Source organism: Tachysurus fulvidraco, chromosome 7, assembly GCF_022655615.1.
Source record: "Tachysurus fulvidraco isolate hzauxx_2018 chromosome 7, HZAU_PFXX_2.0, whole genome shotgun sequence".
Taxonomy (NCBI): Eukaryota; Metazoa; Chordata; class Actinopteri; order Siluriformes; family Bagridae; genus Tachysurus; species Tachysurus fulvidraco.
In genome coordinates, this window is record NC_062524.1 from 24,648,046 (window position 1) to 24,660,159 (window position 12,114).

The window sequence follows — 12,114 nt, forward strand, 5'->3', positions numbered from 1 at the left end:
AAAATAACTGGTTGGGGGTGTAATCAGAACGAACCAATCACATTTAATCTTTATATAATTATTTAATACAATAATTATTATGTAGCCGCTATTAGTGAAGTGATTAGATGCTTGCTATGTCATGTGCTGAAAGATAACAGTCAGGAAAAGGGTTTAAAAAATCAGTCATATGGCTTAAAGACCGTTATCGTCAAATCGAGAACATGGAGCAACACCAAGAACAGAACATCCCTCTGAAATAGAAAACAAGAATATAAAATCTGTCCAGAGAGGCTTCCAGGAGACCTACTGTACAGCAACGTCAGAACTCACCATCAAACAATCCTCAAAACAGCTCCATACCCACAATGCAGCACGGTGGTGGCAGTATCATGCTTTAGAGCTGCTTTTCTGGGGCTTCATGAATCATAGGTCAGCAAAGGAACATGAGAGGATCTTAACCAAACAAAGAGGAATGATTTTAAATGACAGAGACATGACCGGAGATTTCCAGCAATAAAGTAATAAATGAATGAATGAATGAATGAATGAATAAATAAATAACTAAATAAATAAATAAATAAATCTGTTGGGTGACCCACAGGAGAGATGCCTTTTACAGTTTGATGGAAAGGGTGTGTGAGACAAACAAAAGTAGTATTTAGTAGTATTTATATAACTTTTTTTTCTTACCTAGTCTAAAAAACATCTGATATGATTTTTTTTTAATTTTTTTCCCCAAAATCCCTGCCATTTCTTACAGAGGTGTGCAGCTTTATCTTTCACCCCGCTGATCTCTTTAGTCGAATTGAAGCAGACACACAAACCGTTCGCTATAACCTTAAGGTTAAGATGCTGACTTAATCTATCTGTCAGGCTAAAATATATATATATATCTCTGTTTTTTGTTGATATTTGAATTTTGAATTCTAAACATATTTCAATATTCCCTTTAGAAGAGTTTTAGGTGGATAAACAGAAACGTTTCTGAATCCTGTCTGTGTTTCAGAAGGAAAAGGAACTCAGTATTACCTTATGGAAGCATAACTCGCCGTTCCAAGTCCAACAGACTTTTGAAGAAATGCTTAAAGAAAAGTCTTTCGGCTAACAAAACGATTTAAATCCACCGTACAGACTGACACAGCCGAGTATAGAATGTACGCAGACTGAGGACACCGGAGTTCCAGAACTTTCCGGTGACATCACCAAGAATCCACGCGGCTTCTACTATAAAGTATAATATAATACATGCAATACAATTCAATTCAATTCAAGTTTATTTGTATAGCACTTTTTACAATTGACATCGTCTCAAAGCAGCTTTACAGATCATAGACATAGAACAAAAGGTTAATATAAAGAATAATATAAAGATTAATAGAGTACAAAATTCAAGACTGATATTAGATATATTACTGTACTCATCAACAATGCCAGCTTTTTAGTAAACAGAGTGTACAGCTCAGTAAATAAGAGTTATCTTGATATATTCTATAAACTGGAATAGATTTTGAAGGGAAATGGGTGAGCCTATGGGAAATTTCTATAATTACCATATAATTATAGATTCATATGGAGGTATCGTTGATTATTATGGACATTTCTAATGTTTTGGTAGCTGTTTGTTCCCAGCTGTTTTTCAGTCTTGTTTAGAGATGAACATGATTTGTTTTACAGTTCCAAACTTGACCTTGCGCTGTGATCTTCCTGATAGTGTTCGGGGCTCAGACACACTTTCCCAGTTTAAACGTAGATTAAAAACTCATCTCTTTAGTCAGGCGTACACATAATACATCATGCACCAGTACATCAGACCTGCACATTTTTATGAACAGCAGATATGTTAATCCCTCTCCACTGCTTCTCTCTTTGTACCCATCCTGAGGCATCCAGACATTGTACCAGCTCCCAATGTCCTCTGTGGGACGAAGCCTTTGGACGTCCACTGAGCCGAGGCGGACTCTAAGAATCCCGAGACATCTCCAGTTAGACTCTGTGATACTAAGGAGATCTGAAGTCCATGATCCTTACACCAATACAACATTTATCTGACTGTATATTACAATCACACCCCCAGTGTCACCCATATGAGGATGGGTTCCCCCTTGAGTCCGGTTCCTCTCAAGGTTTCTTCCTTTACCAATTTAAGGGAGTTTTTCCTTGCCACTGCTGCCTGAGTCACCTCAGACTTGCTCATTGGGGATAAATACATACACATTGTGAACTATATATATATATCTAATAATAATCTTGAATTTTTTTATTCTGTTAATTATTTTCCTTTTATTATTCGTTATTTTTTTTATCATTCCTTATGTTTACCTTCTGCTCTATGTTTATGTTCTGTAAAGCTGCTACGAGACGATGTCTATTGTAAAAAGCGCTATACAAATAAACTTGAATTGAATTGAATTGATCTGTCCCCTGCTGGCTGAGGGTCATAAGTGGCCTGTAGCCTCAGACAGGGAGCTTTTTCATTTCACAGGACATGCAAACACTTTTTGACAGAATATTACACATATTGCAAAGAAACTTAAGCTAAGCATTGTTGATTAACTTTTTCTTAACCCTATATAAGTTTAATTCATATTTTTGCTTTTTATAATATAACATAATATAATATAAACATACTATAATACAATATAATGATACAATACAATATAAAGAACTTCCATTCCATTCCATTCAAATTTATCTGTATTTTTGCTTTTAACAGTGGACGTTGTCTTGAAGCAGCTTTACGGAACATAAGGAACATGATACAAAAATTTTATATTATACAAAGATTAACAATAAAAAAAAAAAATAAAAATCAAGATTAATATTAGACTCGTATTTAAACGTGTTTGTATTTATACCTAATGAACAAGTCTGAGGTGACTGTGGTGATGAAGAACTCCCTTAGATGGAAGAGGAAGGAACCTTTTAAACTCAAAAGAGAACCTCATCCTCATTTGGGTGACACCGGAGGGTGTGATTATAAATATACAGTCTGACAATTGATGAGGAGGTTGTTGTCCTCAAAGATTACATGTAGTTGGGAATTTCTTTTCCTCAGAGTGTCTGAATACTGAATACATGAAACAGAACACAACTGAAGCTGGTTTATCGTGTAGCATGTCTTAGGACTGGTGTATGGTACACTAGCAAGCACTGTTTTCTGCTTAAAGTACTATACACTGACCACTGATGAAGTTTAAGGTGTGTGTGTGTGTGTGTGTGTGTGTGTGTGTGTGTGTGTGTGTGTGTGTGTGTGTGTGTGTAGATATTTGCTATAGAATAAATTTTAGGAATCTTGGGACTGCCTGGCTAAAAACAGTGATGAGGTCAGATTTAAATCGTCCTGAGAGACGGATTCGATTAGCAGCTCCATGGACGTTCAGGGACACCTCCATCTCTCTCTCTCTCAAGCATTAATCTGTCCTGTCTTTCTCTCAATCCATCCCGTCTTCCTCTCCATCTGTTTTTCTCTTCCCTGCAATCGCTCAACCTTCTCTTTGGTCCATCTGCTCCATCCTTTCTTTCATCCCTTCATTCTCATCCCCTGTCCTTGAATGTCCTGGACAGGATTAAGCAGATTTTTGAAAAATAGCTTGAAAGTGTCGATTTTTTTATGCTGCTAAACTCCATTATCTGGCTGTGTTGCTGTACTCGTACGTCGGCCATCTCAGGAAATATTATTAACTATTAGCATAAACTCCATTACAGCTTTAATGGGAAGTCTGAGCTAAAGAAAAGGCTAGGAAAATGTTCTCCTCATGCACGGCTCAGCTAGCCTTGCTTTCTTTTGCTAAATAAGTGACACGTCTCATTAATGTGAGAAATGGTTTATACCTCTTCCCACTTTTCTTTTTCTTTTTTTTTATTTGTGGTGTCAGTGTCCCACAGCTTTGAGCTTTGCTCTTTTGACTGTGAGCTAACGCTAAAAGCACTAAAGCCTGAAAGAGCTGAGGCAAGCAGGTATAGCTGCCAGGGCTAGCACTCTCTCTCTCTCTCTCTCTCTCTCTCTCTCTCTCTCTCTCTCTCTCTCTCTCTCAAACACACACACACACACACACACACACACAGAAGCCTTTGACTAAAGTTATTAAACCTAGCACAGATGCTAGCACTCAGTGTGCTAGCCGTATCTCCCCAGGGGACAGAGAGCGAGCATTTGCGATTAACTAAATAGCTTCACATTATTATTCAGGACTCTATAATTATCTTACAAAGTGACAGCATGCTCAGGCCTCATATTCATCTCACCAGTTATGAGTAGTGCTTATTAAATGGAATTATGGTTTATAATGGCTTGGTCAATAAGGGTGATTCAGCCCATATATCACTGTCAGCATCAGAGCTTTGGGTAAAACTGCACTGTACAATAAAAGCAGTTTCCAGATCACGTGCCAACATCTGTATATTTTAACTCACTGTAAAGTCAAAAAGCACTCTGTTATATTAGAAGTGAGCTCCTGTTATTGATCAGTGTAGCTAATTGTGTTTTCTCACATCGCGTTGGAACGCCAAATCAAGCCGACGACGTTAATTTTACACTAGCCTTGGCTCTATTTTCTGTTTAATGTGTATATTTTCTCGAACAAGAAGAAAATTATCTCCACTTTCACAAATATCGTTCACATCGATGCTTAGGTATTGTATGTACATCTGGAGGATTAAAAGCAACATCCACTAGATGGCAGTAGATGGATCAGTGGCCAAACATTTAACAATCTTAATGCTAACATCTCAGAAACAGAGCTGAAATAACATAGCGGCAGAAATGATCTAACTCCCTATTTGTTTCTATTAGACGACCAATCAGTCTTCAAAAGCATGTGACATACTTAGTAACAGGTTTAGCCCCGCCTACTCACTAAGCTAAAAGTTGTTGTATTTCCCTTGTTCAGAGTTGTTCTGAGTTTTAGTGACGGGAAGTTCGGATCATTTTACCGATTTGGTTCTTTAAATCTCGTTCAACAAAATAAACAAATCTTATTTTTCTAATCATTTCGTTCACTTCAGCAGAATGTAATTAAAATGGTACATGTTAATTCCCCAACACATCCAACCTCACACACCACACATATCCTCAAGAAATATTAAACAATAAAAAAAGGAGACTTTAAAATTTTTTCAGAAAATGTTTATTGCTCAAATATTTTGATAGATTTATGATATCTGATAGTTTTATAATTTAATAAATATTAAAGTCAACATTAGGGGGGGGGCACGGTGGCTTAGTGGTTAGCATGTTCGCCTCACACCTCCAGGGTCGAGGTTCGATTCCCGCCTCCGCCTTGTGTGTGTGGAGTTTGCATGTTCTCCCCGTGCCTCGGGGGTTTCCTCCGGGTACTCCGGTTTCCTCCCCCGGTCCAAAGACATGCATGGTAGGTTGATTGGCATCTCTGGAAAATTGTCCGTAGTGTGTGAGTGTGTGAGTGAATGAGAGTGTGTGTGTGCCCTGTGATGGGTTGGCACTCCGTCCAGGGTGTATCCTGCCTCGATGCCCAATGACACCTGAGATAGGCACAGGCTCCCCGTGACCCGAGCAGTTCGGACAAGCGGTAGAAAATGAATGAATAAATGAATAAAGTCAGTATTACATTAGTATGCTGTTACGTGATGAATGAACCACTCTGAATGAATGAACCACTCGTTCATGAACGACACATCACTACCGAGTTTGGTCCTGAATCACTCTGAAGATAAGATTCATAGTTAGACATTTTAGGCTGAATTAAGGAGCGCTCTGAGATCGTTCTTAGACTCTTTATGAATACGGGCCCATGTTTCCAAAGCAAGCTGTAATATTTAGCATTAGTCTGCAAATTGACTCGCACCATGACTGTTTATTCACATTACTGTACCTTCTACTTACTAGAAATTAACCTAAAAATTACAAAACCATTTTCACATTGCTACAGCCATACGGCTATACTTTAATAATTTTACACGAGTGTTAACATTTTAATAACCAAACTCCATACAACTGTCTAGAGATGTATCATGGGTAATTTCAGCTCTCAAATAAGCAACAGAATTTTCTGTCAGAGTCGTGGGAAGGATTCGGATTTTGTACAGGATCGAAAATGCCCACAAGAGGTTCTAACATTTCGTTCGCAGCTATTTTAAGCCGTTGCTAGTCACAAGTGAAAAAAGCAATTATTCTGGTGCAATAGACTCTCTGTATTTCACACAGTGCAGTCAGTACCAGTACCATCATGACCCTCATACCGGGCATAGAAAAGCTAACCCTAACCAGCACCTCTGGTTAAACTAACACATCTCTTTATACATCACAAGCACCATACGGTTAGATAACAAGACGTTATTGTCTCATCCATCAGCACCTGTGTTAATTGCATATAGCTTTTCTAAACATAAGGTTTATTGTAGTTACTGAGATTCCATAGCGAATGATTGTCCATAACAGTTCGCGGACATTAAGCGTCATTTTTACCGCCTGTAAGAGAGCGAGAAAAAATAATTCACTCACTGTAAATTAAGGTGAATTAATTTCCACCACTCAGCCTCAAGCGACACTTTTAATTACACATGAAAGTCCCTTTAGTGTAATAAACCGGTGTAATGTGGTTTAGTGGTTAGTGTGTCTCCGTGTCTGCGTGGTCTCATTTGGTGTTCATGTGTTCGGGCCAATTCCATTAAAAGAATACCAGGTCAAAAATTACAGCTGTTTCTTTTAATAGACACTTAATGTTTATTTCCCTTAGATATATATACATATATTTTTATACACCAGAGTGTACGGTTAGAGTTTAATTGCTTATCTGTTTGAAAGTGACACATCACCTGGACACTTGGATAGATCAGACCAAATATGGAACAATGGAAAGCTTCTGTAAAGTGTGACGATGCATCGATCATTGATGCTCTGTGGCTGTTTTGTGGTTTGAATGTGTATGTGTGTGTTTTTATGTGTGTGTGTGTGTGTGTGTGTGTGTGTGTATAATACACAATCAATTATATGATATAAAGAACAGAATCTCTACAGCAGCATCTGTACTGTAGAAGTGAAAGTCCAGACGCCTCCATTTTGTATTTGAAGAGCGCTAATTGTTTGTAAGGGATTAAAAGTGTGGATTTCTTACTTTGTTAAACGCAAGATCAACCCGCCACGAAAAACACACCGTTGTTTATTGAGTTGTGAAGTGTGGAAATATTCATCGCAGCTGTGGGGGCAGTGGTGGCTCAAGTGGTTAAGGCTCTGGGTTGTTGATTGAAGGATCAGGGTTTAACCCTCAGCACTGCCAAGCTGCCACTGTTGGACCATTAAACGAGGCCTTTAACCTTCGCTGCTCAAGGGGTGCTGTATCATCGCTGTTCCTGTGCTCTGACCCCAACCTCCTCAGTTGGTACTGTATATGTGAAGAAAAGTATTCCACTGTGCTGAAGTGTCCATGCCCTCATTCCCTGTGAAACAAAACACAGACATTTTGAACGACATAATCCACAAAATCTAGAGGTACCACAGCAAAACTATGACAGCTAAAGTCTACCTCTGAGACAGCGAGACAGCGCTACAGAGGCGTCTTTCTGAGTGGACATTTCAATGTAGACTGTATAGTAGAGCAGAACGTTGGGCTTAATGCAGTCAGTACGAAGATCTTTGCTTCTGATTACCTTACATAAGCACATAAACACACATATGCACACACATACACACACACACACACACACACACACACACACACACACACACACACACACACACTCTTTACACATTTGCACACTTGCACTTTAATACAGTAGCTATGAGCTGCGGCTTTGCTAACAATTGCTTAAATGCACCTTCCCTCTTCATCTCTCCTCTCCTCTTCCTTTCTCCTCCTCTTCCTCTCTCATTTTCTTTCTCTCTCCTTTCCTCCTCCTCTCTCTTCTATCTCTCTCCTCATCTCTCCTCTTCCTCTCTTCACTTCTTTCTCTCTCCTCTTCTCGTCCTCTTCTTCCTCTCTTTTCTTCTCTCCTTTTTATATTCCACTCTTCTCTTCCTCTCCTCTCTTCTCCTCTCCTCTCCTCTCCTCTTCTCCTCTCCTCTCCTCTCTTCTCTTCTCTTCTCCTCTCCTCTCCTCTCTTCTCCTCTCCTCTCTTCTCCTCTCTTCTCTTCTCCTCTCCTCTCTTCTCTTCTCTTCTCTTCTCTTCTCTTCTCTTCTCTTCTCTTCTCTTCTCTTCTCTTCTCTTCTCCCTCCATTTCTCATTTCTTCCTCCTCTCCTCATTGTAATTGATTGTTTAATTAGATACCAGAATCCTTTCTTTCCTCATGTGTAACTCTAAAGCACCATTCAGATATTTTTTAGATCAATTGTTTAATCAGATAATTAAGTAAATTAATTTAAGTACTTGTCGAGCAGCACTTCGCTTTGAACTACTTCCAGTTTTTCCAGATTACCGTGAGAAGGAATAATATCATCATCATCATCATCATCATCATCATCATCATCATCATCTGCAGTCATATTCTTAAACCGTGCGCTTTTAGCTTCTTCTCTGATTTATTCCCTGAACTTTTTTTCACGGAAGCCATTTCTCCCCGAGCCGCCAGTGTCAACGCAATTATCCTAATTAGCACTAATTCAACATGGCTGGAGCTGCGTCTCTAACGGAGCAGAATGAGAGCCCTAACGAGAACACTCAAAAGAGGAGGGTCCTTCACCCGCGGGCACTCGCTAACCGTTCCCATGGCGACCGGCTTTCTGAGGTGACGCGACGGGAGGGGGGTTAACGTAGGGGTGTAGCTTGAAAACGAGCAGCGACATTAAGACAAGCTGCAATCTAAAAGAAGTAAAGAGCGGCTTGTTCCTCGCGGTGGGTGGAGTCCGAGTTAATTTTGGCAGCAATCAAAAAGTTTTTGAAAAGGAAACAATAGAAATATGAAGACTACAAAACAGGAAACTTTTTAAAGAACAAACTTTCACGAATTCCAATCTGCTCGTGTAGCCGACACACGCTCACGCTCCCCAAACTCTATTACCTTAAGCTTCTTAATCTTGATGTTCTGAGTGTTCAGATGTAGATCTTATTGGAGGGCAAAAGGATGACATGCAGTCTTTACACTTTTAGCAGCAGAGCCATTGCGCTTTGGGGGATTCGACGATGTAATTTCCAGCTGAGAGAGAGAGAGAGAGAGAGAGAGAGAGAGAGAGAGAGAGAGAGAGAGAGAGAGAGAGAGATGTTATCATTAATTCTAAATTTGCACATTTTTGTGGTTTGATGATTACAATGTTACAGCCCAGCCGACTGTGTAATCTGCTGCACGCATTATAGGCAGCCATGTCTGTGCTGGAATTCTCTAGAAAAAGGTCAGATGCAGTATGTATTTAATGCGATTGTTATTGCTGGCATTGAAGGATAATGAATATCGGATCGTAACTGGACTGATCTTTAACTCTGGATCCAAACCAACTTTCTTTTCAGTTCACCATGAATTATCAGCTGGTGCAAATGTACTGTATAGGCCACGTTTGAGACGAACCTAAAACATGTACGTCGGCTGATGGATGGCGTCTTTCTCTCCACCCAGAAGAGTTCGAGGATTTTTCAGTGCACAGATGATTCCCTCCACTTCGTTTCATCTATTTTTTCTCCTGCCCTTTCTCATTTCCCTTTCTGCCGTCTGACACATGCCGACAGAAAACAAATGGTTTATGCGCGCTCTCTCTCTCTCTCTCTCTCTCTCTCTCTCTCTCTCTCTCTCTCTCTCTCTCTCTCTCTCTCTCTCGATCCTGTGTTAACGTTACAGTATAATTAGTAAAAAAATCTGACTGTTACGGTAGACACGCCATGGAGAAGTGTACTTGGTTTTAACGATGATATTAAGGGGCAACGTACAAACCACCGTTAACCCGACGATCTTACACGGTATCGTCTCTGTGAACTCTTTTATCTCTGTTATAAACCGTGAAGTTTTACACACGATTGTCCGTTGTGTTCACACGTGAGAGCATTTGAAAGTAACAAAAAGTGTCAGGAGTGTTGTGTGTGACAGAAAAGTTTCAGCAAGAATTAAAGGTACTGTAGTTAGGGTGGCTCTGCTGTATGGGTTAGAGACTGTAGCAGTGAGGAAAAGACACGAGGCAGAGACGAGGATGTTGAGGTTCTCTTTAGGAGTGTTTAGGTTCTCTCGCTGTCTCTCTCTCTCTCTGTGTCCTCTCTCTCTGTCTGTCTCTTTGTGCATTTTTTTATTTGTCTTTAGTCGTCTTTATCTCACCTGCAGAGGCAGAGACAGATACGAGGATATGACCACACATCTGGTGGATATCCCGCTATGCCTCCTTTTGCTTCAGGGCTGCATTTGGATCGAGCGAACGAGACACGTCCCGCCGTTGTCTTTTCTTCTCCTGGGTCAAAATAATGCTTTAGGGCTGCAAGACTAATGAGCACTTCGGAGGAAGAAAAAAAAACAAAAACAGATATGCTGATGTGTTTTAGCCTGAGGTTGAGGTTGGCATGAAGCTTATGTCTCAAACCGTCCCCTTGTACAGTACCATTGTAGATGGTTCTTAGGCTTGTCTTTACGATGGAACCCTTTAAGGTCTTAGTCTGAACCCTACAGCATAGATCTCTATCAAACAACCAAGTACATTTACATTTACATTACATTTAAGGAACCTACATTTTATCTTTTTTTTTAAACACAACTGAGCAATTGAAGGTTAAGGGCCTTGATCAAGGGCCTAGCAGTTGGTAGGACGCTTGATAGACCTGGGATTCAAACTCACATCCTTCCGATCAGTGGTCCAACACCTTGCCCACTAAGCTACCACATTAAAAGTATCAATTTTATATGATATTTTTTATAATTTTTTAGATAGATAGATAGATAGATAGATAGATAGATAGATAGATAGATAGATAGATAGATAGATGGATGGATGGATGGATGGATGGATGGATGGATGGATGGATGGATGGATGGATGGATGGATGGATGGATAGATAGATAGATAGATAGATAGATAGATAGATAGATAGATAGATAGATAGATAGATAGATTCTTTATTGTCATTGCACATGATACAATAGATTCGGTTCTAAAAATAAACGTGTAGACGTGAGTGTGTCTTTATTTCTTCTCCCTCTTACACAGAATCTACATTTCAGTGCATCTAACAGTTCACTCCGACGTTTCTAATTAACATTTTGTGTTTCTCTAATCTCGCTCAGGTCTCAGGGGAGAAAATGTTCCATTGACCTTCACTACTGCAACCTCAAGGTAGAAATCTAAATCTTTATCCAATTCTACTTTACTTCCTTTGTCCTGGTCGGGATATCAGCGGCTTTTGTATCTGTTGCATATCCTGTATATGTTTTAGAGTATTTCAGGTGATCGCTGTCTGGCACTCGATCCCGTTATGCACCTAAAAATGAAGAGAATTTCTATGCTATGCTAAAAACTCCCTCAATCCTAATGATGCTTTTTTATTGTTTTTATAATGATTAGCTGAATGAACTCGATCTGAAATGTTTAAAGATGAAACGATTATATAGTAACTAGATCCTTTTAATTCGATCTTCTACATGCTAAGCACTTTGCTAGCTATCTGAGCTAACATCGGTGATGGATAAAATCTCTTTTTATGCTGTAAACATTGATCCAATAAAGTAAACTCTACCTATAAAAGCAGTGACGAGCGGATGCTAGTTTACCACACGCTAGCTAGCCACCTATATCGCTAGCTAGCCACCTACATCGCTAGCTATATAGCTATATAGCGCGTGTCCAAGATGATTATAGAATATTTGTGCCTGTTTATATCCTGAGGTATTTTATTAGGAAAGAGTTCCTAGACTACATGGCGAGAAAAATATTCCACTCATAAACAATTAGCGACTCCATAAAAGGTAATGAGCAAACTGAAGATGACTGTGATGAGGAAAAGCACGATGTATGGATCATGGAGAGGATTACGTCCGAGCGAGATTAGGTAATCTCAGGTCGTCGGCTTGTGATAAGTTGTACATACATAATGCGGTTCCTCACCACGAATACGTAACAGCACAGATGGGAGGCGCTGTTTCTCTCTTCACACTCAATATTATAACAAACATTATTTTACAAACACTTATTAGATGCATTTTCAGACTCCGACTCATGTCACATTGTCTACATATTCATTTTCTTCTTACTGAT

The 12,114-nt window shown here is 39.5% G+C and overlaps 1 protein-coding gene and 1 long non-coding RNA gene across 12 annotated transcripts in view; one reads left to right on the forward strand and one right to left on the reverse strand.

Moving 5' to 3' along the window:
• The window catches only part of LOC125145212, a 3,092-nt gene extending 1,918 nt beyond the window's left edge, over window positions 1-1,174 (reverse strand). For 3 of the 10 annotated variants that reach the window (XR_007143540.1, XR_007143539.1, XR_007143538.1), the window contains exons 1-2: window positions 1,012-1,174; window positions 313-435 (exon numbers count right to left, since the gene is read on the reverse strand). The gene's annotated coding sequence lies outside the window, so the exon portion shown is untranslated. Of the gene's footprint in view, window positions 1-182; window positions 231-312; window positions 436-1,011 lie in introns of those variants that run through there. The other 7 variants (XM_047816453.1, XM_047816452.1, XM_047816449.1 and 4 more) reach the window with 3 other exon arrangements.
• The window catches only part of LOC113635427, a 90,148-nt gene extending 78,890 nt beyond the window's left edge, over window positions 1-11,258 (forward strand). The window contains exon 8 of one of the 2 annotated variants that reach the window (XR_007143550.1): window positions 11,148-11,258. This is a non-coding gene — a long non-coding RNA (uncharacterized LOC113635427). The remainder of the gene's footprint in view (window positions 1-11,147) is intronic. The other variant, XR_007143549.1, reaches the window with a different exon arrangement.
• Window positions 11,259-12,114: the final 856 nt, after the last annotated feature.